Raw genomic sequence first — 26,918 nt, forward strand, 5'->3', positions numbered from 1 at the left:
CTGTCGCACAGTGGTGGCGAACTCGCCGAGCGCCTTTCTAGACCTCAACGACGTGCGGATGGCCCTTCGCTTTTTCTTGATACTCAAGTGCTGCTCACATGCAGCCGCGAAAGCAGTCAACCGAGTCATCTTGACGGTTCTTGCATTGCTGACGTACTACCTTGCCACACAAAGGTTCTTTAGCTCAGCAATTCCAGCTTGGTACGTGGGATCCACATGAAACGCAATCACGAAAGCAAACGAATGAAGACGGCGCCGACGGCGCAACCAGCGCAGCGATCCCACAGATTAATTGTCATTGGACATTCACTCGGGACCAAAGCTGCATTTTGATTGGTCGCCACTTCACCGCCAGAGTGCGCTCGTGCGTGCGTGCGCGTGCGCGCTCGCCCGAAACTGCACCGTCCAAACCAAAGCGCTCGGTTCTGACGCAGAAAGCTTGCCAGAAACAGCAAAAACGTCACGAAATACGTCACATTAGCAAACCGCACGGCCTACAGCCGCAAAAAGACGCGTTTGTTTGGATCGCGCTGTACGCAGCGCGCCGCAGCACGCCACAGCATGCCGCAGCATGCCGCAGCACGCCGCAGCATGCCGCAGCACGCCGCAGCACGCCGCCTCGCGTCCGCGTCTTCGTGTCCCCTGCAAAAACCGACCATGGCTTCCCGCAGTGCTTGGCTCGAGAATGGCACCATTGCGGTATTCTGCTCCGCAAGCGGAGCATAGACAGTTACTCTAGGTCCCACGTTCACTGACAAACCCATATTGAGTTCACGATAGAATGTTAAAGCGATCAAGAAACCCCGTCATAGTTTAAATGATAGGTTTTCCCAAGATTTGGACTATACAGGCTAAAATAAAAATTGGGCGGTAATTTTCAAGCTTTTTGTGCTCTCCTCCTTTAAATAAAAGCTTTACAGGTGAAGTTTTTAAAGCACCTGGGATAATCCCGGAAGAAATAAAACCATTTAGCATATAAAGAAGCACGCGCTTTATAGAATTATAATTGCGTTGCAGGTCTTCTGCACTGATGACATATATGCCAGGCGCCTTGTTTGTTTTGTTACTGAAGGGCCAAGTTCGTAGATCAAGCCCGGTCACTCGAGGAAGAAAAACCGAGGAAACATTGGACTCTAGATATTCTGTAGAGAACGTAGCATCATCAGGCGCTAATCCAGAAAACTTAGCGAAAAACTTGTCAAAATCCTCACCCACTGTCGTATTAAGATAAAATATTTTCTCAAGTTGATCATCAATGGATCTCCTATCACCCGTGCCGCGGATTTGATTTATTAAACGCCAAGTTTTGAGGAATATTTTTACTTACCTTAAAAAAAATTATCTCGGAAGTATTTTCTTTTTGCGCACCGGATAAGCGCCTTTACACGATAACGCGTAGCGCGGAATTCTGTCTTTAGCTGAACATTTCTATGAGAACGTCGGCATTTAGCCCAGCTTAATGCATGACAAGATATCACCTGTTGACCACACATGTGCATTTTGACGCGCCTCACAGTAACAATCTTTTTGGATTGCTCCCTGAAGAGCCGAATTGATTTCTAAATGTACTGTAAATTTCATCGAAGTATTGAATGGACAACAAACTATACCAATTATAGGCCTTAACTAGCTCATCAAACCTTACTTTATCAATCATTTTAACTCTTTTTGTTGTTTCTGTTTTTTTTGTTTTTTTTTAACGCTACGTTTTGATGCAAGTTGGCACGCAACAAAGTAATGGTCCGCTAGTTTTTGGTCTATTACAGCTGATTCCGAAATGACATTTCTAGCGGGTACGCTAATATGGTCAAGTCATGAAGCAACAAGATGATCACCCAGAAGTTCTTCTCAAGTCGGAGCTAGAATCGGTTCCTCTAGACCAAACTCCGGTAATAAATTCAGATAGTCACAAACAAGGAAGTTAATGGGTTGAAGGGTGTGAATACTAAAATCACCTATCATACAGCTGTCGACTGACTGAAATTTACCAAGTGTGTCGCTAAGTTGTTCTAAAAAGTTCAAATAAAAGGAGAAATACTAATAATATTAATATTATTAATATTTACGTGGTGTACATGTTGTGGCTGCTTCGCCGGCGGGGGTGTGTTCTTTTATTATTTGTTTCTGCTCCCGACGCATTTGGCTCGAATGTTGAGATCATGTGGTGTACATGTTGTGCCTGCTGCGCCGGGGGGGTTGTGTTGATGAGTGACAACCGTCACTCATCCAAGTGACGGTTGGAAGTTGGGTACTTCACAACCATATCCGGCAAACGCAAGGTAAAGCGATCTACGATGAAAAACAAGTCGTTGTACCAGTCCGTATTAATATATCCGTTTAAAACACATTTTTAAAAACACGTTAAGATTCAAGTACAAAGCGCGATATGCATAGTCTTTTTATCCATTTTCACGAAAGTAGGCAACTGAATATTGTTTTATAGCTCGACTTTCTGTCTTCCATTGTGGAATCATACGTCTTTTGAATTTTTTTTATGGGCGTCATCATACAAGCCCTCCGCAGGCTTTGATATGCCCGTATCTAGTACATGAATTCCAATTTGTGTGAAATAAATATTATTATTATTATTATTAATATTATTATTATTAACAATAATAAAAAGTTCATTGCAAATGAACGAAACGTGTGTTAGGTTAGACCTACCCAAGCCACATTTTGCTTGACTGGCAGCATCTTACAATCAGTGAAACCAGTCGTATGCAAAATGGAACATGTAAAATAAAGTCCACACAAAGAAATTAGAATATAAAAAGCAAACTAGTGAGCCCATTTTATAACATCGTCGTACTCAAGTATCATTAGCGTCTCTGAACTCAAGTCCCCTCTCGAAATTTCTTGCCTGCAATCTCGGCAAATCATTGCACAATTATGTCTTCTTCGAGAGGTTTTACAACAATACATCCCACGCTTGCCTCGCCGTAGAACTAGATTCACATAGGTCAGCTTCACACCTTCATTCTTCTTCCGGCAGCGTAGGCGAACGGTTGGTGAATCATGAGCTCCGTCGGAGCGGTGATAGCGGCCCAGCCGGGCCGCGGTGACAGGCATGACGCTTCTACTTCGGACTATCAGATTATACTGCCTCCCCTGCCTACTGGAGCTGCGGTGTTGAACACCGTGTTTCTGCACGCTGACATCCGCGGGCGCCCGTACCGCGTCGAGGACTTCCGCGACGCCCTGGGCCACCTGGAACTGCTCCCCGGGGTTCTCGCCTTGGGGGCGTTCCAGATGAATCACGTCTGGGCCGTGACTTTCAAGTCACCGGAGGGTAAGCGGAAGACCCTTGCGGCGGGTGACCTCGTCGTCAAGGGCCGACGATGCATCGTTGTCGACCCGGGCAACCGCGACATCCGCGTCAAGCTCCACTGGCTCCTGTATCACGTCCCCGACGACGAGGTGAAAGCCGCACTGGCCCCTTACGGCACGGTGACCGAAATGGGAACCGAGAAGTGCGGGTGCAGGGAGTCATGGACTGCGGGTCAATGACGCGCACGGCTGTCATCCGGCTTAACCCTGGGCTCGGGTTGGACAAACTGCCGCATCAGCTGCGTATTGCCGGAGGGCAGGTGCTCGTCGTGGCGCCGGGCAGGGCACCACTCTGCCTGCGCTGCGAGCGGACCGGCCATATCCGCCGCGATTGCCGGGCGCCGAAGTGCCAGTCCTGCCATCGGATTGGTCACGACGCCGCCCACTGCGTCAAGACCTACGCTGCGGCAACGGGCCCCGGAGCTGGTCAGGCCAACGCTGACCACCTCATGGACGAGGCGGATGCGGAGGAGACAATCAAGGGAGCGGGTCCTTCTACCGGGACGCCTGTGAGCGGAACCTCCCAACAAGTTGACCCACCCGGGTTGGAGCATCCGCTCAAGACGACTGACGCCGCCACCTCTGCCAATCTTGCCGTGGCGTCAGCCAGGAAGGACAAGGCGACGACAGGGAGGGACGAAGTGTCAACGAAAGGGGCGCCAATGAAAGCGACTGAGGGACAGCAAAGCAACGAAGTCAACATGGTCGACGCTAGTGCGCTCGCCTCAAAAAGGCCGCGTGAACAGGAGTCCGACACCTCAAAGGTTGACAACGATGCAAGCCAGTCTGAACCACCAGTGAAGTCTGCGCCAACGAAAAAGAGAGTCCCGCGACCTTCTCCGAGCTTCGTGTCTGAACCCAGAGGCCCGGACAAGCCGGCCGGCTGAGGCGGCCCCGAACCAGCCCTTGGTGAGAGTCGCTCGACTATGTGAGTCCCTGTTTCGCGAGGACGTCCAACCTTTTCAATAAACTGAAGGTCGCGACGCTGAACGTCCGAGGGTTAGCCTCGCGTCGAAAACAATAGCAGGTTAGAAGGCTTCTCATTGACAACGAGATCGACGTCCTCGCGATCCAGGAGACGAAAGTTCATAGTGACGAAGAGACTGCGCGCCTTCTCGTTCCTTTCTTACATTATTTTGAAGTTTGTGTAACGCGCGCAAATGGAATGTCTGGGGGGTGTATGTTGTTTTTAAAGAAATCGTTGAATGCACAAGTTGAATCTGTCATTGCCGACAGTGAAGGGCGGTTTGTTATATGTGATTGTATCATTTCTAATGTTGGGTACCGGATAATTAATATATACGCACCGAATGACTCGTATGCAAGAAAAGTTTTTTTCGAGGGCATCTATAGTTATTTAGATTGTCACAGAAAGATTTTTTTGTTAGGTGACTTCAATTGTGTATGCGACGTACGGGACCGATCCACTCAACATCTTCAACGCGATAGTAGCACAAAAGTTTTAGAAGAGATGATAACGGAGTTTATGTTACAGGATGTTGCTAATTTCCAAAGACGTACCGAAAGTGTATGGTATACGCATTTTCAGTCCTCAAGCCATGCTCGCCTTGACCGGGTGTATGTCTCTATTGAAGTTTTAACTGGCTTTGACGACTACAATGTGTTACCAGTCTTTTTTTCCGATCATGCCTTGGTCTCTCTTGTTGTCGGCGAGAAACGTAAAAAACACAGCTTCCGATGGGAACTATGGAAGCTTAATAACAACCTACTCCAGGATGAGATATTTAACGAGAACATCGAGTTATTGTTTAGCGAAATGACCAACGAGAATAGCACCGCGAGTGTAAGATGGGAACGGTTTAAATGCGAATTTAAATTTTGTGCCCTGGAGCGCTCCAGCACCGTTGCATACTGGAAAAAGGCAGAGGAAAAGTTGCTTCTCAACGATCTTCAAAGGTTATGTAAACTGGAATGCGAAAATCCAGGAAGGTTTGCGGATCAACTTAAGACAGTTAAAAATAAAATCGCCGAACTAGAAGCAGAAAAGTATAAAGGAGCTCTTGTTCGGGCCCGCGCTGAAAAATACATTTTGGGCGAGCAGCCAACGAAACGGGCATTAAGCGCAGAAGCATATTATGTAAAGAAGAAAAACATATTTGAAATAGAACTCGACGGCGTGTTGAGTAGGCGTCCCGAAGCCATAGAAAAGGCATTTACTGATTACTACAGTAATCTCTTCCGGCGGAAGGATCACGGCAGTGACTCACGACTTGATGGGTATCTCGCGGTAATGCCACGCCTCAGTGACGAGATAAAGGAATGGCTTGAAGAACCTATAAGTGTGGCTGAGGTCGAGCGTGCGATTGATGAACTGGCGACAAAAAAATCTCCAGGCCCCGATGGGCTGACTGCCGGCTTTTACAAGAAATATAAACACCTCGTAGCTGGTCATCTTCATGCTGTATTAATTGAGGCGTACGAAACTAATACGTTGCCACCTTCTTTTCTAAACACGCACACTGTACTGATTCCAAAAAAAGACGACGAGCAAAAGTTAAGAGACATCCGGAACTACCGGCCGATAGCATTAGCGAACGTGGACTACAAAATATTAATGAAAGTTTTAGCTCGGCGATTGCAAACTGTTATTGGTGAAATAGTAGGAGAGTACCAAACCTGCGGTATTAAGGGACGGTCCATTTTTTCAAATATTCACACTGCAAGAAGTATATTAGAATTGTGCGATGAGGAACTAGACCAGGTAGCCATGCTCCAGATAGATCTGGAAAAGGCTTTCGATCGTGTGCAACATCAGGTACTTTATAAAATACTTGAACACGTAGGAGTCGGTAAAATTATTCTCAGTTTTGTCCAAATGGTATACACGGGATGCACTACACAGCTTGTTGTTAACGGCAAACCGACACCGCGCATTAGTGTCGAGTCATCAGTGAAGCAAGGATGTCCGTTGTCGCCGTTGCTATTTAGCATTTATTTAGAGCCATTTTGCAGAAGCGTAATAAATAACAGTCTTGTTAAAGGGTTTTCACTCCAAAATATAGAAATCAAACTTCTCGCTTACGCGGATGATGTTGTTCTATTCTGCAAGGATAAGAAAAGTATTGTCGAGGCAGCTCGCGAGGTGAAGGACTATTGCGAAGTGACTGGTGCGGCTGTCAATTGGCAGAAGTGTTGTGGCCTTTGGCACGGATCATGGGCTACTAAACCAGATGTTTTTCAAGGTATAAATTTTACGTCGACGCCGGCCAGGTATCTTGGTGTTCCACTGCAGCATTACAAAAACTCCAATGCGTACTGGGTTTCGGTAGTTGAGGAAATACGCGAGAAGTCTAGTAAATGGAGAGGTTGGGAAATGTCCATTTTCACGCGCGCAACTGTGTGTAACATTTTTTCACTTGCAAAATTTTGGTATGTTCTTCAGGTTTTGGCGTGCTCTAGATTAAACGTACAGAAGTTGCACCGCGTCTTTGCTGTGTTTATCTGGCAGTCTGGATGTGAAAGTGTGCGTCGCGATAATTTGTTTTTTCGCGTTTGTAAGGGGGGACTGTCACTGTCTCACGTGTTTGTAAAGAAAGTAGTTTCACGCTTTATGTTTCTTAGAGAGCAAACCAACCCCTTTCTTCGTGCTGTAATTCAGAACAGACTGCCAGAGCACCTACCTATGTATGTTGTTTCTTCGTATTGTCGCGAGCAACGCAGGCTTGGTAGTTTCCTTCGTGAGGTCGTTGAGGCGTACCGTTTTCTATCCGCACGTTTCTCCCAGGAGTATTTGGCGAGTGTCACGCGAAAGCGTTTAACGCGTGATATTATTGATAGTGTCTTTCCTATGCCTGTGTACCGCGCTCTGTTTCATGCAGATCCAGGGCAAGACGTTTTGTTTAGAGTCAAAAAGATGACAGTCGCACCGTGTATAAAAACATTTTTCTTTAAGCTACACACAAACTGCCTTCCTGTGAAAAAGTGGCTTGACCAAAGAAATATTTTTGTTCCATGGGGTATTGACTGTTTTTTGTGTAAAAGGCCGGAAACTATTGAACACGTATTCCTAGACTGCTGGGACGCTTTACTGTTCTGGGACGTCCTCCAGCGGTCTATCAAAAAAGATTTACCGTTAACACCACATGGTATTAGGTTCCTTCCCGTGGAAAAAAATAACGAAATTCCTGCGGATCTCGTCATGCTCCTGGGTCTGCATGCAATATGGCGTAGCAGAATGGCGGTTAGGCATGCCGATGTGGACGTGCGCCCAGTAAGATTGTATTTTATAGAATCTGTCTGGAAACTAAAATCTGTCTATTCCTCTTTAGAGTGCCCGCCTGACTGGATGCCAACTCTAGATGTACTGGAGAACTTAAAAGAATTTTAGTCCATGCACGCGTACTATCCACCGTGTGTGTGATTTTAACATTGTGTGTAAATTTTGTTTTTTGTCAAAACAGGCAATAAAAAAAAAAAAAAAAAAAAAAGCTTCACACCTTAACCACAGCGCGTGGAGCGAAAGCTCACGCTGCCGAACCCAGGGATCCTGAGTTCGAGCCCCACCCCTGCCCGTTTCGATCTGGATGAGCATCGTACCGGCGTGCGGTCGTGTATCACTACTGCGTGGTGCACGTTAAAGACCCCAGGCTAGCGGCTGTACCGCACTAGCTAAATTGCTCATCTACAGCGTGCGACTCGTCGCAACTTTAATGGCTGACCAACTACACGCTGTATAAACAACCCCCAATTTTTTTTCAACCACAGCCATAGTGTGAAAGGTCTACAAGAAAAACCCTTGCATTCATTCACCAGCTCATTTTCCCCTGCTACAATTATCTCATGAAATACTTCTTTTTTAACCATCATCATCTTCATCACTGATCACAGTCTGTTTCACCAAATTGTCACTAAGAACATGATTCGATATTTCCTGTAACGTTGTGTATTATTTAGACTAAGTTTTTGTGTTTGTGTATTGTTCTTTTGTATTCCACCTTTAAGTAATGCCTTCTTGCCTCTGACCTGTAAAATAAATAAAATGATAAATAACCGTAAAAATAAAACATCCAAACACGTATGAAAATAATTTTTCTAAAAGGTTATTATAGTCGAGACTATAAAACGGGTTGTGAGAAAATGCGTTAGAATCAAATAAGCACTTTTAAAAAGGGCGCTTGCGTTTTATTCAAGTTTCCTATTGTTGTAGGTTCGTGACTCACAAATTTTAGTCTTTTTGCGCTAATTAGACGTGACCGTGTCTTTCATTTCAATAAAATAGCGGTGAAAAAAAAAAAACACCACAGCTGCGGTTCGATTCCCGGCCAATATATAACTCGTCACAAATATAACGATATTGTTTAATTACCACTTACTCCCATACTTCTCCCACAGCGGACGCTACAGCCATGGCCCCGGGGTTGGCAACACTGCTCTACTTGACGGCAGTCCTTGTGATAGTTTGTGGAGAACGGGAGAAGGAGAAAAACGAAAGAGAGATTTTTCACTATTGCAAAGACCGTAAGTAATAAAAACCCTAAGTACTCACTATATTTTTATTTGATATGAAATTTTATTTACATTCTTGATCGCGGACATCGGTTCTTGAAGCCATAGTACACTGTTGTTATCGCTCGACTTAGGTTTCGGTTGTAATAAATAATATGTTGTTAAAACACTCTGCTGAATGAGGAGGAACAGCTTTCCACAAATACTATATATTATACACAGCAGTGATTTAAATAATATAATATCCTGCAGTTTATAGATGTTGCGTTTCAGATATTCGATAATCGTAAACAATAAATGTGAATAAATCACCTTTTGGATGTTCTAACTCAAACTAATTTGCGATTATGTGCAACAAAGTAAGCAAAGCGGCATGTAAATGGAACAACAATTCATATTGCATCTTCGCGTTCCTTTTTTAAAGAAGAAGTAAAAGAAAGGAACCGACCTTCCCATGTAATCACTGATCTACATAGCACCACGTGATAACTTAACGTTCTACATATTCTCACGAATAAAAAAGTGCATGAAGTTGAAATGACAAATATATATTTAGTGAGGCGAACCTGTACCGGACAACTTAAAGGTAAAGGTGCCAACATCTTGCGTTAGTTACGGAGCGTGACTGTCTAAATAGACAGTTTTAGTGGACCGTATATACGCTATAGCTTTGTGCACGCAAGGAGATTGCGGGTCGTGAGTGCGCATGCACAGAACGCAATAGAAGGGCTAGCGTATTGCGTACGCACGCAACGCTGGGGATTTTGCGTTGCTCGCTAGCGGGCCTTGCGGGACGCTCTCGAGAGATCTCGGACCTAACGAGAGCGCCAGTTTTAAGATGGCGGTTGCCTTGACTGGCGCAGCAAGGGCGACGTGGTGTTTTCAAAGTTCTGTGTTACGTTAAATTGCGTGGTGTTCAGCTCGGCGATTCTTTCTGGGACCTACCGCGGTCGAATCAGATCGCCCTGCAGCCGAAGGAGTGCACAGTGGAAATGTTCGCCGCTCGCAGTGTGCGTCGACGCTGCGATCTGCTCAACGCTAAGCCTATCCCCACAGTTCATCGCCGGCGGACGAACGACTCTAAAAGAAATCGCCGAAGTTCTCGCTATGCACTGGACATCAGCATCATGATTTTCATTCCGCGATAGCATTGATAAAATGTGCCGTTTCCACGGGACGACTGACGGACGCTCCGTGATTGAATTTGGCTACGCACTCGTACTCGTAGCCTCTGTACCCCGCAGAAAAGCGCGCTTGACGAAGCAGCTCTGGCTTGGTTTATTCTGAAATAAAATGATTGTACACTTTTCTTTTCAATATTTCTTTCCAGGAGCATGTTGCGCTATAAGCACGCAGAATTCTACGGCTCTAGCAAATTTAACAAAGATCATGCGCGGTGTTTACTCGAGAACGTCACGCACAACTAAATTCGGTCCGAGCAGGTCATTTTTAGTGTATACGCTATACTATTGCGTATTGCGTACGTAAGATCCAGCAACGCTATACTAAAACTGTCTAATGTTGCCCGTCTCAACTTTATACACACTACGCCGTATAGAACATTCGGCACAGGAGCAAGCGATACATTAGAACATTTTGCTACAACATTCTAGAATAGTTGCGAAGGAAAAAATGAAAGCTAGACTGGTGGACTTAGAGCGTTCCGTGCCTTCGCGTAAAAGTCACACGAGATGCCAACTCGGTCAAGTACTTTTTTTTATTGCGAGACATTATTCATTTACAAAAAAGAAAATAAACTTTCAAATACACTTCGAAAAAGGTTAATTTTAATTATGACTGGAGCAATCTGATTAAACAAACTAACCCAACTCCACGCATTAATCCGCCTAGGACGGGAAACCAGTCAGGGCCATCTCTAAAAGCCTTTTACGTTTCTCTAATCTCACTAATACTTCGAGAAAACTTCTGGCATGACATTGGCATGCCGCACTCCCGTGCGCCTTTGTTTAGATAATGTGTAAGCCCATGACCATAATGAAATGATACGGAATTGAGTCGGTTGGGGCAACAAACAAATAACATATCCCGTGTGCGCTTTAAGGGAAGTCCTTGTCCAGGATTCTCTGCGGAACGTCCCAGTAGAACATCGCGTCCAAACAATATAAAAACACATTTCTTCGTTCAACTCGGGCTTTTTACAATGACAGCTGTTTTGGACTCTTCCCACCTTTCGAAATTAAGTTTGTTGTCGTTGTAGTTGTAGTTCTTGATGTTGTAGTTGTCATAGTTGGTCGTAGGCCCTACTCCGCCGATATTGCCAATTGCTTTAAAACGATCGCCTACCGCCGCGGTGTTTACATGATGGAATCCTGGGTCCGTTGCGTGTGAAGTGGGTGCGCTTCCACAAACCTACATCACATTTATTTCTTTAGAGCATAGCTCATTTCAGGTGACACAGACATAATAAATATAGAGTAAAACGTTAAAACCATCGGCGGCAATGGCTAATGTTTGTAAACGAAGCCTAGAAAGGTTTACAAGTTACAAACCTTTGAGTGTCGCCAGCTCTTCATGAAGTGGCAAGCAGTCAGGAGGAGGCTTCTGAATTTTAAAATATATTTCAAGTAACATACTGTTCCAACAAAGTATATGTAGACTGGATGCACGTTGACGTCAGCATGCCAAATTGCAATACGGTACTGCCGCAGAAGCATTATCTTCTAATAGAGGCAAGCAAATATTGTCCCATTTATCAAAAAAAATAGCGAATATCAAGGGGTGTTAAAGAGATGTATTTTTTAAAATCCTCTGAATTACGTACCTAAAGACATTGCGTCCCAGCAGTCTGGAAGCACACGTTTAATTGATTCTGGCATTTTGCAGAGTAGGCAGTTTAAACAGCATGAGAGGGAATACATTTACTTACAACTATATCTTCATTGGCAGGGTTTTAGTATGTAACTTAAGAAAACAACAAAGAAACATTTTCATATAGGCGGGGAAGGTTATTCGCCTTAACGCTCTTTAAAATAATAATAATAATAATAATTTATTTCCATCACACTCGATGGCGGCGACCAAGGGAAAAAGCTGCATTCACAGCTTGACGAGCCCTTGACCGCCTACAGTGCACGGCGACGGAACACAACAGGAAACAAAAATACATACATATACACAGAGGTTGCAACACGCAAAAATTCACCATGGCAGATAAAGCAATATAATCAAATACGAGAACAGTGATTTTAACTAGTTATCATGGCCACCCATAATATATAATGAACGGATTTCCCCTATTGACATTTTATTCCAGTCCAAGTTTTTCGATTCGTAAAGATTTAGTAAATTAGGAATATTGTGCCTCAGCATTTGAGTGCCATAATTTGTTCTTGGCGGGACCACCCCCGAACATTCAGGGCCACGAGTAGGATAAGTAATAATATTTTTTGAGAAGCGACCAAGAGTTACTAGAAAGTTTGTGTTCCTAATTAGCTCTATCTTAAGGCTTGTACTGAGCCTGTAAGAATACAAAGTGTGCACATTGATAATGCGGAACTTTTTGAATAGGTCGGATGTATGCAATTGAAATGGGACATCGGCTATGGCTCTTATTGCTTTTTTTTTGTAACAAATGCATCCTTTCAAGATTCTTTGAAATTGTGGTACCCCAAACTAAAAAGCGCGAGTAGAACAAGGAATTATAATCTAGTAACTTGAGGTGTATCGGTAAGGTATAACGATGGCGGTTTAACATGTCGACAGTTCTAGACAGCTTTGTAATAAGGCAGTTAACATGCTCATCCCACGACATATTATCCGAAAAAATGACGCCTAGAATTTTGAAAGAATTTACAAACTCCATCTTGGTTGAGTCTAAACTAAGATCTCTCGTAGTGTTGATTATTTTATTTTTAGGGCGAAAGAGCACTGCCTTTGATTTTTCTGTGTTCATTTGAAGTGAATTATATGTACTCCACAAATTCAACCCGGAGAGCATTCGGTTCGCCTTTTCATATAATAAGTCGGTATTTTCTGCAGAGAAAAATATACTTGAGTCGTCAGCATAATTTACAAATTTTGCTTCTGAATCTACATTGATTAGGTCATTTATGTATATATTAAAGAGAAATAAACCCAGTATACTACCTTGCGGTACACCAGAGTAAATAGGTTTGGTAACAGAGGAGATTCCATTGATAGAGACGTATTGCAATCGATGCTCCAGATATTACTTTATTAGCTGCAGGGCAAGCCCTCGGAAACCGTAAGTGTCTAATTTTGCTAGAAGTATTTTATGATTAAGGCAGTCAAACGCCTTTGAGAAGACAAACACACCGAGAACCAGTTTTCTTTCTTCGAAATTTTGGAAAATAATTAAACTCTTTTATAGATTATAAGGCAGCCTCGGTAAACCTTTTCATAAATCCAAACTTTAAGGTATTTATTAAGTTATATTTGTTTGAAAACGTTATTATTCGAGTATAAAGTATTTTTTCGAGAGCTTTAGAGAAAACTGGGAGTATAGAAACAGGCCGAGAATTCCCCGCATTTCGTTTACGCTTCCTTTATTATGCAATACTAACACCTTAGCTATCTGCATTTTCTTCGGAAATACACTCGTGGATAAAGAGAGGTTAAAAACATGAGATAACGCTGGCGCTATCAAGTGAAGAACGTACTTGACGGGTCTTATCTGAATGCCATCCGCGTCACAGCTTCCAATATTGTTTAGTTGTAAAATTATGGAAATTACTTCTGGTTCGACCACCGGTTCTAAAAATATGGAGTCATTGTTTCTTTTGTCGCTAAAAGCAGAAGAATGTAAAGTCTCATCATTACTTGCAATATTGATAAAAAGCTCGTTTGCTAAAAAACATCCGGTAAGTTCAGTACCGTTGAAAAAAATGTTGTCGATAGAGTTTGAGGGTCGTTTACAATTGAGAAGAGAATTTAACTTTTTCCACATGGCGTCTGAACGTCCTTGTGCTGCTTTAAACACATCGAAATAATAACGCTCTCTGGTGCGCCTTAATTTTTTGGTTAAATCATTGCGGTACTTCTTAAATTGCTTCAGATAATTCTGGTCTCTAGATTTGGCGAACATCTTGCCCTCGGCCCTCACTCATAAGAAAACACGACACCGGTCAAATCTTTGGTCAAGCGCTATCAGAAAACACACAAAAAATATCCGATAAAAAAACGCGCTACGAAAAAACAATGCGCAGCAACAACTTCTTTTCAAAAATCGTATCTAAGAACTGATATCACCATTTGTAGAGACGACAAACCTAGGCAGCGCCGCTCACAGCGCGATCTGGATGGCCGCACGTAAAAATTGGCCATCCTGGTCCTTTAAAAACAAACCTATTTACCAGCTACCTAAGAAACACATGTAACAGCCCCATAACACCAGTCTTGATGCGACAAAAAAGAGAATGGTTCGGCACGTACGCTCCCAATCTGTGCTTAAAAATGGAAACAGCCAACCCGCGGCGCATGCGTTGGAAATTGACTCGCGAACAGTGCACCACTTGCAGCACATGCAACACCTTCGCGGCAAAAAAATACAAAAAACCTACTACGTGCCGCTGTGCGAAGGCTGTCTAGGCAGCGGCCATCCGAGTCAGTGTTGCATTTCAAACAGTCTATTTTCAAATCATAAGAGAATGGAAGCAAACAAAGAAAAGGCTGGGCGCGCACTCTCGATCGCGCCGTTGGGCAACGTTGCAGTTGTTCGGAGAGTGATGCCGCTGATGACTAGAAAATTAATGACCAACACAAAGAAGAGGGGAAAGTAATTTTAAAGCCAATCTGTACATAACACGCTGCTCCCATAAAAGTTGAAAGACCATTACTTCCCTACTTATCCGACTCAGAACGCAATGTTTTCATTTCTTCTTTCAACAAATTTTTGTTGTCCAGATAGTGTTCCAGCGTAACTCCTAGATAACGCACCGCCGTGTCCAACCACACGAAGCGCCTAAAACGTGATATTTGATGGATTGTGCCCGTGCCAAAAATTTAGACAGTTTTACCAAATGAGAGCACTGCATGTTTGCACACGAAACACCTGTGTTCGTTCTACGGCCTACTTTACTCTTTCCTGGTAAACACAAACAATAGCCACAATGTTGGCTTGAGACCAAATACGCACCTCGCTGGCTTGTAAGTTGAAGCCGTGAACCTCACTGCTTTGTATCGCACTTAAAAGTGTTTAGCGATATTGAATGAAAGCAGGGGCGAAAAGGGGCACCCTTTTCGCACAATAGAAAAAAGGGAATGCGCTCGCGAACACATTTGTTCCCCGCGAGACTCCCTTCCCAATGACATACCGAGGTACTCTTTTCGGAATATAAGGAGTAGCGCACGAATGTTGCATGACAATGGGAAAGTGATCACTGTTATATGGGTTTGGGTGAACACGCCAGGACAATTTCGTAAAAAGAAAAGCTGAACAAAATGATAAGTCTATGGCAGAGTATTTCACAAGCAAGCTTAGAATAATATGCGTAGGACACTTGTCATTTAAAAGATTCACAGAAATTTTTAGCAAAAACTTTTCCACCACTTTGCCTCTAGAGTCATCCAATTGACTTCCCCGTAGTCTATTCTGAGCATTGAAGTCTCCAAGAAGCAAGTAAGGGCTTGGGAGTTCACTTACAAGCTGTTCTAGATCCGTCAGCGTGATCTGTTCATTAGGTGGAAGATAAAGAGAGCATACAGTTGCCGTGATACCGATGTAAATACGTGCAGCAACTGCTTCCAAGTTTGAGGTTAAAGGAATCTGCTCTGAAGGACACGATGGCTGCACAATGGGAGCCACTCCTCCACCTCTCACATCCGGAGGACGGTCTTTGCGATACACTGCGCATCTGCCAGATCTGACCGAGGACGACTAAGAAAGGAACGTTTCCTGAAGACAGGTCACCTCTGGGTCTAGGGCCTGCACCAGATCCTTTAAATCTTCAATGTTTGAGCGTGCTCCTCTGCAGTTCCACTGCACAATATTCACTGGCATTATGCTAGGGCGGTCCTGTTATGCGAGGGCTCTGTTTCTTTTTTGGTTGCTTGTCAACTTCCATAGAGGTAGCCTGATCTGCAGGATCAGTGCAGGATTTAGCCATCCCTCCTTGGACACCAGGGGGTTCATGATACGAGCCGGATACACCACGATGACACTCGGATGCATCCAGACCATTTGATTGAGGTGTACTAGGTTCTTTTTCATGCAGTATGGGAAGGTTGAATACAACATTTTGGCAGCGTCCAAATGAAGGTGACTTGTTAGATTTCACCTTCTCCTGAACCTTGGCGTTGGGAGTAACCGATGTTCTGGCAGCGCTCCCAGAGTGATGAGAAGAGGAGGATGGTGAGCCCCGAGGTGCCTCCTGTGCACGCTGTCGGGATTGCGAGAGACCACCGAGACGCACCGACGTGTCGGTTGTTTGCGTCATGACTCATGGGAGTCTGTAAGGTGTGTTATCCAACCTTGGTCTTGTAAGGAAAGGGGGGCTAAATAGGACCACAATATCCTGAGCGGAGTATTGTGTACCCAAAAAGGTCTTTGGCGGAGCAGCCAACCTGGCTGTCGCCCCAGCATACGTGCCTCCTAGCAGGAAGGAGAGACGCTTACGTGCTTCCTGGTAAGTCAAGTTTTCCTTTGCCTTTTTAGAGTTATTATTTCCTTTTCTTGTTTGAATTTAGGGCACGAACGAGAGTATGCTGGGTGAGGTCCTCGGAAATTCACGCAGGTGTATGTGTCACTAGAACAGTTGTCTGTGGGGTGATCGTTGCACATTTGGCACATGTCGTTTTAGATGCGGAGCATGTCTTGCTCGGGTCTATGTCCCGCGGCGTCGTACTCCGCACTCACACTACGCATGCGCAACTCTCCTCCTTCCCTCTCTCCAACAGCTGCGCGTTACTCTCTCCGCTCTCTCTCTCTACCAGCTGCGTGCACTTCGCGTGCGTTCGCTTCTACTCACACCGCGCGCGCATGCGCAACTCTCCTCCTCTAGTCTCCTCTCCTTCAAGTGTGAATATAAGCAGCGGTAGCGCGCTGCGCGCATTCAGTTCACCGCTGTTGACTGCACTTCACTCCGTTCTTCCGATGAAGTGTGATGGAAGCAACAGTCCCGTCAGTTAGTGGGTGGGCGCAAGCAAGCGTCAGCACCACCCCACAAACTAACAGCAACGCTACGTCCACTGAAGACAAAGCTGCGCAGCGAAAGGCACGCGACGCTGAGCGCAAACGCTTGAAGCGAGCGGCAGACCCTGAACTACGGCAACGAGAAGCGGCGTCCATTTGTCAACGTCGAGCTGCGGATGCTGAACTACGACAACGTGAAGCAGCGGCGGTTCGAGAACGTCGAGCAGCAGAACCTGAGGTTCGGGACCGTGAAGTTCAACGTAAACGTACGAAGCGAGCGGCGGAACCCGACCTTCGAGAACGGGAAGCCACGTTGGTTCGTGAACGTCGAGCAGCAGCACCTGAGGTTCGAAACCGTGAAGTTCAACAACGTTACTAACACCTTTAATAAAGATCCGCGATGCTCCGCATCACCCCATGGTTCCCCTCGGGAAGATGGTGTAATTTTTCCTCTGCACGTGGTTGACCCATGGCCAAAACGTTGGCAGCGGAAGCAACGTCTTGGATAGGGGATGTAGGGCTTCACTTTGCAATTTAGCTAGCCGGTCTTGACTGCGGAGGGGAGACCTGTTGAGTTGAACGTTAAAACTATACGTTTAGTGTCCTTTTCCTGGCCATCACGACGAAGGGTGATGCGTCGCACAGCGATGACACCCTGATTTTTAAGACGATCAAAGATCTCTTCGTTCGGGCTTCCAAGTAGATCATCTTCGGAGATGACGCCCTGCGTGCTGTTGAGAGAGCGGTGAATGGTCGCATAAACGGCATAGTCCTGGATTTCGTTGAGGACAACTAGTGCAGTACTTAGCTCTGCGGTATGGACTTCAAAAGGAGGTCACCAGAAAAGCTTCCTTGCTTTAAATTTTTTTTCAACTACCATCTCCAAAGTCTTCGCGACTAGGAAAGGGGAAAGCTTTGCGAACGGTTTGCCCTTGTTGTCCGAGTGCATGACAAAAAATTTTGGAAAAGTTTCCGACGCAGTGGTATGGTTCTTGAGAAGTTTGTCCTCGGTGCGGGCCCTTTTCAGAGCCCGATCAGAGTTTTTGTTTAGTTTGGGACCCATAAAGATGGGAAGGAAATTCAATGCCCGGGTGCACCGCCCAACACGGAGCCCATCGAGGGGGTAGGTAATGTGCAATAGCAAGATGGGCTTGGCTGACATAGTTACTCTACAAGTGCTGCCCGGGCACTATACCCTAGTGTGGTTGCAGGGACAGGTCCTGTTTACACTCAAGGTTGGCCCTTGCCGCCTAAGAAGGGGAAAAAGGAAGGAAGGAAGGGAGTGTAGGAGAAAAGAGAAAGAGGTGGGAGGGAAAGTGAAAGAAGGAAGAAGATGGTAGAAGAGGGGTCTGACCGAATCACCCTGGTCGGTCCAAGCCAGGACCCCCGTCTACGAGAAGCAGGGCCAAAGCGGTGTATTGCCTCACCCGGGTTTTTCCGAAGGGTCCAAACGTACACCGGGCTTAGCGCCAACCGCAAGGATCCTCTTTTGCCCGAACACGGGTACGCCACGCACAACCAGACTTGGGTGGGCGAACCCACATAGCTCGGGGTTCGTAGTGACGCAACTCACCAAACACCTATTATGAAGTAGGTGCCCCCTGCGTGCGGGTATGGTGGCCCACGTGGCTGGGGTCCGCGGTGACGCTACTCACCAAGCACCTAGCACCTAAGGTGCAGGTGCCCCCTGCGGGGCTCGGGGTCCGTGGAGGCGCCACTCTCCAAACACCTGCTTTCACAGGTGCCCCGTGCGGGAGGAAACGGGCAAGGGTGGGGATGAAGAATAATTGGGTTGTGTGTATGTTTGTACAGCCTAGAACTTGGTCTGCCTCAACGGGCGAAAGTCTTCCAGCTGTAGATGAGCAATTTAGCCAAAGCAGTACAACCGCTAGCCTGGGGTCTTTAACGTACATCACGCAGTAGTGGTACACGGCTTGTCGGCGATGGCGCTTGCTGAATGGCGTCCGTCTTGCTCTGGCTTGGGTGGATACCTGTGGAATCGATTCTATGTCCCAGAAATTCAATGCTTGCTTGACTGAATTCCCACTTTTCTTTGTTTACTCTTAGGTGCGCGCTTTGCAGACGCGCCAGCACGGCTGCAAGCTTTTCCGAGTGTTCGTCTGCGTTGCTTCCCGATATCAAGATATCATCGAGATAAGCCTTCACCCCCGTAATGCCCGCCAATAACGTGTGGATGACTCGCTGAAACACCCACGGCGCCACCGAGATTTCAAACGGCAGCCGCCGGACCTTGCATAGCCCTTCAATCGTGTTGACGGTCGGCATTTCTCCTCATTCATCATCTAGGCTGAGTTGTTGATACGCCTGAGTTAAGTCGAGCTTGTTAAAAATTTTACTCGACCCCAACGTCGCTAGCATTACCGCGGTCGTGGGCAAAGGATACCCGCTGCTTTTAATAGCCTTGTTTACGGTACTACGGTAATCCCCACATAAACGCAAGGTTCCGTTTTTCTTCCTCACCACTACCAGCAATGTCGCCCAGTTTGAGTACTCAACTGGCTCTCAGACGGCTTGTTGCACCAGGCAATTCAATTCCTCGGCCACGTCGTCCTTCAGGGCCAGCGGGACAGGACGACTCTTGAGAAACACCGGGCGGGCGTCCCCTTGAAGTTCTATGTGAACTGGCGGTCCGTTGAATCCAGGCAGGTCATTGCCGAAAACCTCAGCAAAAAGCGATGTCACGTCCTCCACCTTTATCTGCTGAATTTCACTCAAACGGATACCCAGCGACCCAATTACCAGCTACATCCGAGTGAACTGTTACCACGCTTCTTTACTACTAACAAAGGTAGCTCTTCTCTACAGCCTTTGAATTTCACTTCCACGTCTGCCCGACCCACCACGGACAATGTTTCATTCGACCAGGTTACAAGCTTTGTGCCGGCTTCTTGCAGCGGTATCTGACCTTGATTCTTCTCGATAAACTCGATAAATCTTGAACTTTTCAGCCTGTTCACAAACTTCCCTATTGGAAAAACCACCATGAAAATCAAATTGGTCAAGCTGGTAACTAAGCTGGTCAATCTGGTCAATGTGGTAGTCAAACTGGTTTAACTCGCAATCAAGCTGGTTTAAGCTGGGCAAGCTAGAATTTAATGGGGTCAGTCTGGTTTAAGCAAAAACCAGCATGGTCTCACCACACTCTAAAAAAAAAAGGTAGTCATAGGTGACTACCTTTGGGGTGGTAAAAATTTGTCCCAAATATAACAAACCTAGGGTAAAAATGACGACTCCACACGTAGTCAAAAAGCAGGTAGTGAAATTTGACTACCCCCAAAAGCAACATGGCGGACGGTTAGCGAGGCTCCGATTCCCCGGTAAGGCCTAGCGAACAGCACGGCTTTTCGGCCGAGTTAGAAAATAGGGCGCATACGCCTATTCGACGTCTTCCAGGCGCCACCAGACACTCTAAACATCCGTCCTTAGACACCGGTACCGTACCTATTAGCGGGGAGGACGGCGGCGTGTTTGCCGGAATCGTCGCGATTGCACCCGACGGCATCTCGCTAGATTGACTATTTTTACCGCCGGCGGAGAACGCTCAAAAAAGAAATCGTAACGCGAGGAATGGGTATGCTGACTTTATTGAAGACAACGTAGGCTTGTCGTTTGCGGCGATGAATCGCTGGGCACCTTCGTCGACACGACGGGAGGCGTTCAACTCGCACCAACGCCCCGCTTTCTTTTTTTTTTTTTTTTCCTATCTCTTCTTGTTTGGGCCTACCTCAACCGACGTGGTTATCCATTGCTGCCTGCACTTCGCAGCTCTTCGACACAGAACAATAATTTAGGTGGCCGAGTGAAACAATTATTACGACTGTTTTCAATCTGAGAGGCACGTAGGGAGCCCAGTGGACCGTAGCCAGCTGTTCGTAGTCAATAGCTACAGGACTTCACAACACTTAGCTTATTGAATCAGGCGGCAGCTTGCGCCACCTAGGAGGTGTAGTAGTAATTGCTAGATTCACTAAAAAAAAATTATCATTCATTAACTCTCCTGAGGCTCTTGAACTACATACATACTGCACCTATGACAACTCATGCGCCAACACACACCAACCACGATACCGAACACAGTTACGGGCACATACATATGAACAGTACAACAAGGCACAAGCAACTGCAACACAACACCACCGCGACTCTCTACTCTGACCACCCTACCGACCCGATTCGTATATATGCCCTACCCGGTTCTGACAAGGATTAGGCAGGTGACTGCCGCTGTTTAGTTGATGAATACAAAAAGTATCTGCAAGTATTATTAGTATACAGTTGTTCTGAGTATTTAGATTGGCCGGCTAGACGCCTCTCTTAATCTAACGCTTTGAAAGGCAACATGATATGAAAGTAATCGGCTAAAGTAACACCACATGGCATGCTCCCGATCAGTCTTGGTTTCAGATTCACACAGTGATAAGCTTACTAATGCCATGTTGCCCCATGCTCGTTCCGCGCGTGTAATAGCAGCAAAGGTTACAATAATATCTGCATTCCTAGTCAGTAATCGGCTAAAGGTAACATAATTCTTAGTCTGGTGTTGTTAAATACCCCATAAAGCCCAGCGTATCATATTTGCTACGTGGAGTTTGATAACTCAAAAAGTGACAATAAATTGCGTGAAACTGAGACCATAGCGTTATTATTGTAATAACTCTATGGCTAAGACCAAAGCCTGCAGTATCGGTTTTGAAAACTGACAGAGTTTTCCGATTTGGGTAGTTCAGCAAGGCCCCGCCAGGCTGCCGCTGGCAGCTAGAGCAAGATGGCCGCACGCAGCAGCTCACTCGAAGGCATACCGTCGGCGTCATTTTACTCGAAAAACAGTAAGCCGTCCTATATTTGGCACTTTTTTTTTTGCTCAGAAAGTATTGCGCAACCACATTATTCCGTTCGCTGTTGTTTTTGAGTCCTGTCCGCTTAGTAGCATTGCTTCAAATTTCTGCGTATCATTTTCGATACAGTGGGTCGTAATTGATGGCACAATTTTTGTACCAATTCTGATACGTTTTCTTGGTAAAGCTTTGAATGGTACACGTTTTAACCGTTTTTTGTCTTTTTTTTTATTGATTTTTTCTTTCTAATTTTAGGTTCCTAAGTTAGGAACATATTGAACAACATCGTCGCCGGCGAAGATGTCAGCGATTTTAGTGGTCTGACGGAAGGTGACGAAAATTAGACCCCCGCCGCGGCTGAGCCCTCCGAGACAAGTGATGATGAAGAAACCGTAGAAAATTCCTTCGGATCATCTGTAGCTTCGTCTTCTCGTCCATACAACAAATGGCGAAAGGAATTGCTCCAAAACAGTCATGCTGAATTTTCCAAAGTATTCTTTGAGCCGGATGCCATAGATTCACCATTGTTCTTTTTCCGCCAGTTTCTAAGTACTGATATGCTCACTATGCTAGTGGAGCAAACAAATGTGTACAGTACGCACAAATACGGCAGCTCCGTGACACAACTCTGCAAGAGCTGGAGCAGTACATTAGAATATACCTGAAAATGGGGCTTACAAAATGCCGAACGTCATATGCTACTACGAGAATGGGACAAGGTATTCTCCTATCGCTGACAAGAGGTCGAGAAATCGTTTCTTGAAGCTGATTCAATGCATGCATGTTGTAAACAACATGGAAACCAGCAAAGAAGCGAAGGAGGACAAGTTGTGGAAGATTCGTCCTTGGATTTTATTATTCCAGCACAACCTCTAGAGCAATGAACAAGAAGAGTTCAATGCGGTGGATGAGATAGTGGTGTTATTTACAGGAAGGAGCTCGCTAAAACAGTACATCCCAAACAAACCAACGCCGTGGGGTTTCACGCTTTGGGGACGGGCAGGCACAACCGGTGTCCTTTACCAGGTATACCAAGGCCACTCCAAAGAAAAACTACATTTTTCGACTTGGGGTGATACTGTCCTGAGCATCTGCTCTGAAATACGTTCAAATGAAGGCTTCAAGGTTACAGCTGACAATTTTTTTAGCTCTTTGAACCTTGTTGAAGGGCTATCGAGAGGAATACAGTACGTTGGAACTCTGAGGCAAAATTGGCTGAGAGACTGCAAACTCCAGAATGAGAAGACTCTGAGAAAAGTTGGCCAAGGCTCAGATGATTACAGAGTTGACGATGACAAAGGAATTGTGGTAGTTCGCTGGTTTGACAGGAAAGCTGTCACCCTAGTGTCAAACTTCGTCTCTGTTGAGTCAATTCAGCAAGTCAAACGGTATGACCGGAAGACGAAACTCCAAATTGACATCACACGCCCGCCAATTGTTGGTATGTAAAACAGTTTTAGGGGGGGGGGGGGGGGGATCGACCAGCATAATTATCAGGCGTCGATGTACAAATACACCATTCGGTCGAGGCGCTGGTACACGTACCTCATATATCATGCTATCTTCATCTGTGTCGTGAATGCCCGGAATATTCACAGGCGCCAAAGCCATCAGCTGAAGGAGCGGCCACTCAAGCTCAGAACCTTCATTGCCAGATTATCAGAAAGCCCAATCTCTACTGGAAATGCGCCAAGAGGACGGTCGGTCAGTCTGCCTTCGCCTCCGATGAAGAAGAGGAAGTTCACGCCAAGTCATCCCCAAGATGACGTTCGAAAAGACGGGGTTGGGCATCTTCCAACTATGGCGAGCAACCGACTTCGATGCAGGAACTGTGTGCCCAGCGTGAACACATTTAGCACGGTTGTGTGCGCGAAATGCAATGTAACTCCGAGTCTGAGCAAGCGACGCAACTGTTTCTTTGAATACCACAAGCCACGAGACTGCAGCTGGCAAGGACGTAGCAGAAAAGCCCAGTGTATCATATTTGATACGTTCAATAATTTTTTGTTAGTTTGAAATTTCATTGTTCTTTTTGTATGAATGTACTTACCTTAGCCATAAATAAAGGCACACAAGTTTCTACAATTTTAATTTGCCTAGAAATATGTTTGGGCTTAAATTTCTCAAGCACTTAAATTTAGTGCTTGAGAATAGGTGATAATTGTAGCAGGCAAACGCTGGCGGCACGCTTTCCCGTGTTGATCGTGTGACCGATGAGTCGCTCTACTCGCTCCACTTTAGAATCTCCTAAATTATACTCGTGTGAAAAAAAAAAAGGATTGGGGTACCTCTAAAAGAAACAAAAACAACTAGCATAGCCAAGGTTTCTTTTTTTTTGTGCTGCTTTTGGGGAACATGTACACCGATATCAAATTATTTTAAATCTTTCAGTTTTCTGTTGACAACAAAAGGTTGGCACTTTGCAAGTATGGGGACACTTGATATAAACAGTGTATTAAGCTCAAAACATTAGGACATTACAACCAAAACTACACTGTGTATATATATATATAAAGTGGCTATAATGAAGACAAAGTGCTCAGGTGGCAATTGTTTGTATTCTTTTATTTTCCAAACCTGATTATACAATTTTATATTGAAAATATTTTCCTCTAAAAAATTTAATAAAACTCATAAAACAACCTTGTAGGTACTTTTGACACATTGTGGAAATGGAAATCTGAAAATGAGTCTTTTTCCAGCACCGGACTATCGAACTATAATAGTTATAGTAATGATACTTTCAAAAGCCAGAAACAACCCTTTGAAATTGAAACAAACCAGAAAACGTTTAACCAAAAAACAATGTTATGTATGCATTTCAAACATATTAAGTCATCAAAATATGCAACATCACAGTCACTTCACCATTCTAAAAAAAAAAATACCTGAAAATATGTATAACACAAAAAGGGATACGGTTTACACCAAGCAAGATACTGGGCCATAAAACCAAAGTTTCAACAATAAAAGAAAGTATGAGTGGGTACCCAAAAATAACCGGAATGAATTTCAGGAGGCCGGGCATTCATAGTACCAGCATCCACCTTTGCAGCACCCTTCCCAAGTTAGTTTGCCGACCGGCGTCGTCTGCTAAGGATCTAGCGGCATGTTGTGAATTTTTTTCCCAAGCGCTTCAAAATCATTCCTTGTTTTTTGCAATGTCTGACTTGAAGGACCTTCCACATCCATAAAATGATTTCCTTTCAAGACTTTTCATACGGGTGAACAGAAAAAAGTCACACGGGGCGAGTTCCTGAGAATATGGGAGGTTGAGAAGCGGTGTCATGCCAGGACAGTGGCTGCTGAGGCATTGTTGTGATGGAACTATCATTCCCCCTTTCCCTCATATCGGGGCATTTCTGCCTTACTGAGTTTCGCAAGTGTCCCAAATTCCCCGGTAAAACACCTGGATAATAGATTCACCAAGAGGAACAAACTCTGAGTGATCAATGCCCAAATATTTTTGTGTTCTTCTTCAGTTGAGGAGGTTAAAGGTCGCCCAGAACGAGGTTGCTCATCGATCAAAAAATCACCAGTCTTAAAGCGAGAAAACCACTTGCAATTTCTTATTAGCATCTTCCTTGTAAGCTCTCTGAAGCATTACAAGAGTTTCTGGCACAGTTTTACCTAAAGCAATAATTCACAGCCCCATGTTGTTCTTTCATATCAGACATTGAAAAAAAAAATAAGATTTTGAAGTGCTTGGAAAAAATATTTGCAGCAGACAATGCCAGTCGGCAAACTCGCTCGGAAGAGGTGCTGCAAAGCGCTGCTAGTGGCGGAAGCTGGTACTACAAACAGCCCGCCTTTCAGAAATTCATTCCGGTTACTTTTGCATCCAACCTGGACAAATCACTGCACCAAAAGCTTTCGATATATGCCATGTTTAAAAAAAAAAAAGATGGCAACCAGTCAAAGAGGCTTAATAGACCTTATGAAAAATTGTTTGGTGATCTGACAACACTGAGAGCGTCGCCATTTTAATGTTGGCAAGCGTCGTCGGTACCAAAGCACGGTGGAGGCATCGGAGAGAGCCGTACGGGCAGTGTACGATAGCGCAGCAGCTGGTTTCCGCCTTCTGACCATGAAATGTGGACAAACAGTTTAAGCAACCTACCGCAACTGTCTGATGAAGCTCTAAGAGGCCTGTGCACGCTGGCAACAACCTCGTCGAAGCAGCGGAGCAAGTCCTTCGCCTTTGCTGTACAAGCTTACACACTGCGGGTTGTCGCGAGCGTGTGCACAGGCCTCCGAAAGTTTCATCAGACAGTTGCGGTAGGTTGTTTAAACTGTTCGTCCCCGTTCCATGGTCAGAAGACGGAAAACACAGCTGCCGCGCCATCACATACTGCCCTCCACCGTGCTTCAGTACCGACAACGCTTGCTAACATTAAAACAGTGACGCTCACAGTGTTGTCAGACTACCAAACAATTTCGCAAAAGCTTAATTGAGATGAGGCAATTTTCTCTGTAACATCAAGCAACATCGGCCACAGTGTGTGCCCGAATAATGGCAGACTTCGATAATTGGTGCTGCAGCTACCATACTCCATTCACCTCTAAGCTGAGACTGTGGTGGAAGCTACGCCCTCGTTAGATTAGTCATACGGCTCTCTTTTGCCACATCATCACGCTCCCGGCCATACCCACGCGCAAAGAGTTGGGTCAGGTGATAAAAGCAGTGATGTGATTGGTCATAGCCATTTTGGAGCAGCTGTTTTAGCAGCCCAAAGTTCATTTTGGAGAAGCAAAAAGAGCTCTTGGAGCACAACCGCACACTTCATTTTCATTTATATCACTGTAAATGTGAGGAGAGATGGAAAATATTAGGAGAACAAACACCAGCTGTTTAGTTACTTGTGGAAGACCAGACACGGCAACAAGACGACGACTGATGAAGAACAGCGCAAACGGGTATGGATGATTATTTTAGGTACGAAATCCTACTGAAAAAATGTTAAAATACAATCATTTTGAGCACCTAGATTTATGTGTCCTTCAAGTTCAGAGGGGGGTTGTAACAAAACTGCAACTCTTAATTCAGACAAAAAAAACCCATAAAAAATAAACCTACAAGAGTCCATATATACCTTCTTGCACCCCGTCTCGCTCTGGAGGAGTACCTTTCCCCTTAGTACGCGGGTGCGCTGTGGCAA

Source organism: Ixodes scapularis, unplaced genomic scaffold, assembly GCF_016920785.2.
Source record: "Ixodes scapularis isolate PalLabHiFi unplaced genomic scaffold, ASM1692078v2 PGA_scaffold12__126_contigs__length_90152505, whole genome shotgun sequence".
Lineage (NCBI taxonomy): Eukaryota > Metazoa > Arthropoda > Arachnida > Ixodida > Ixodidae > Ixodes > Ixodes scapularis.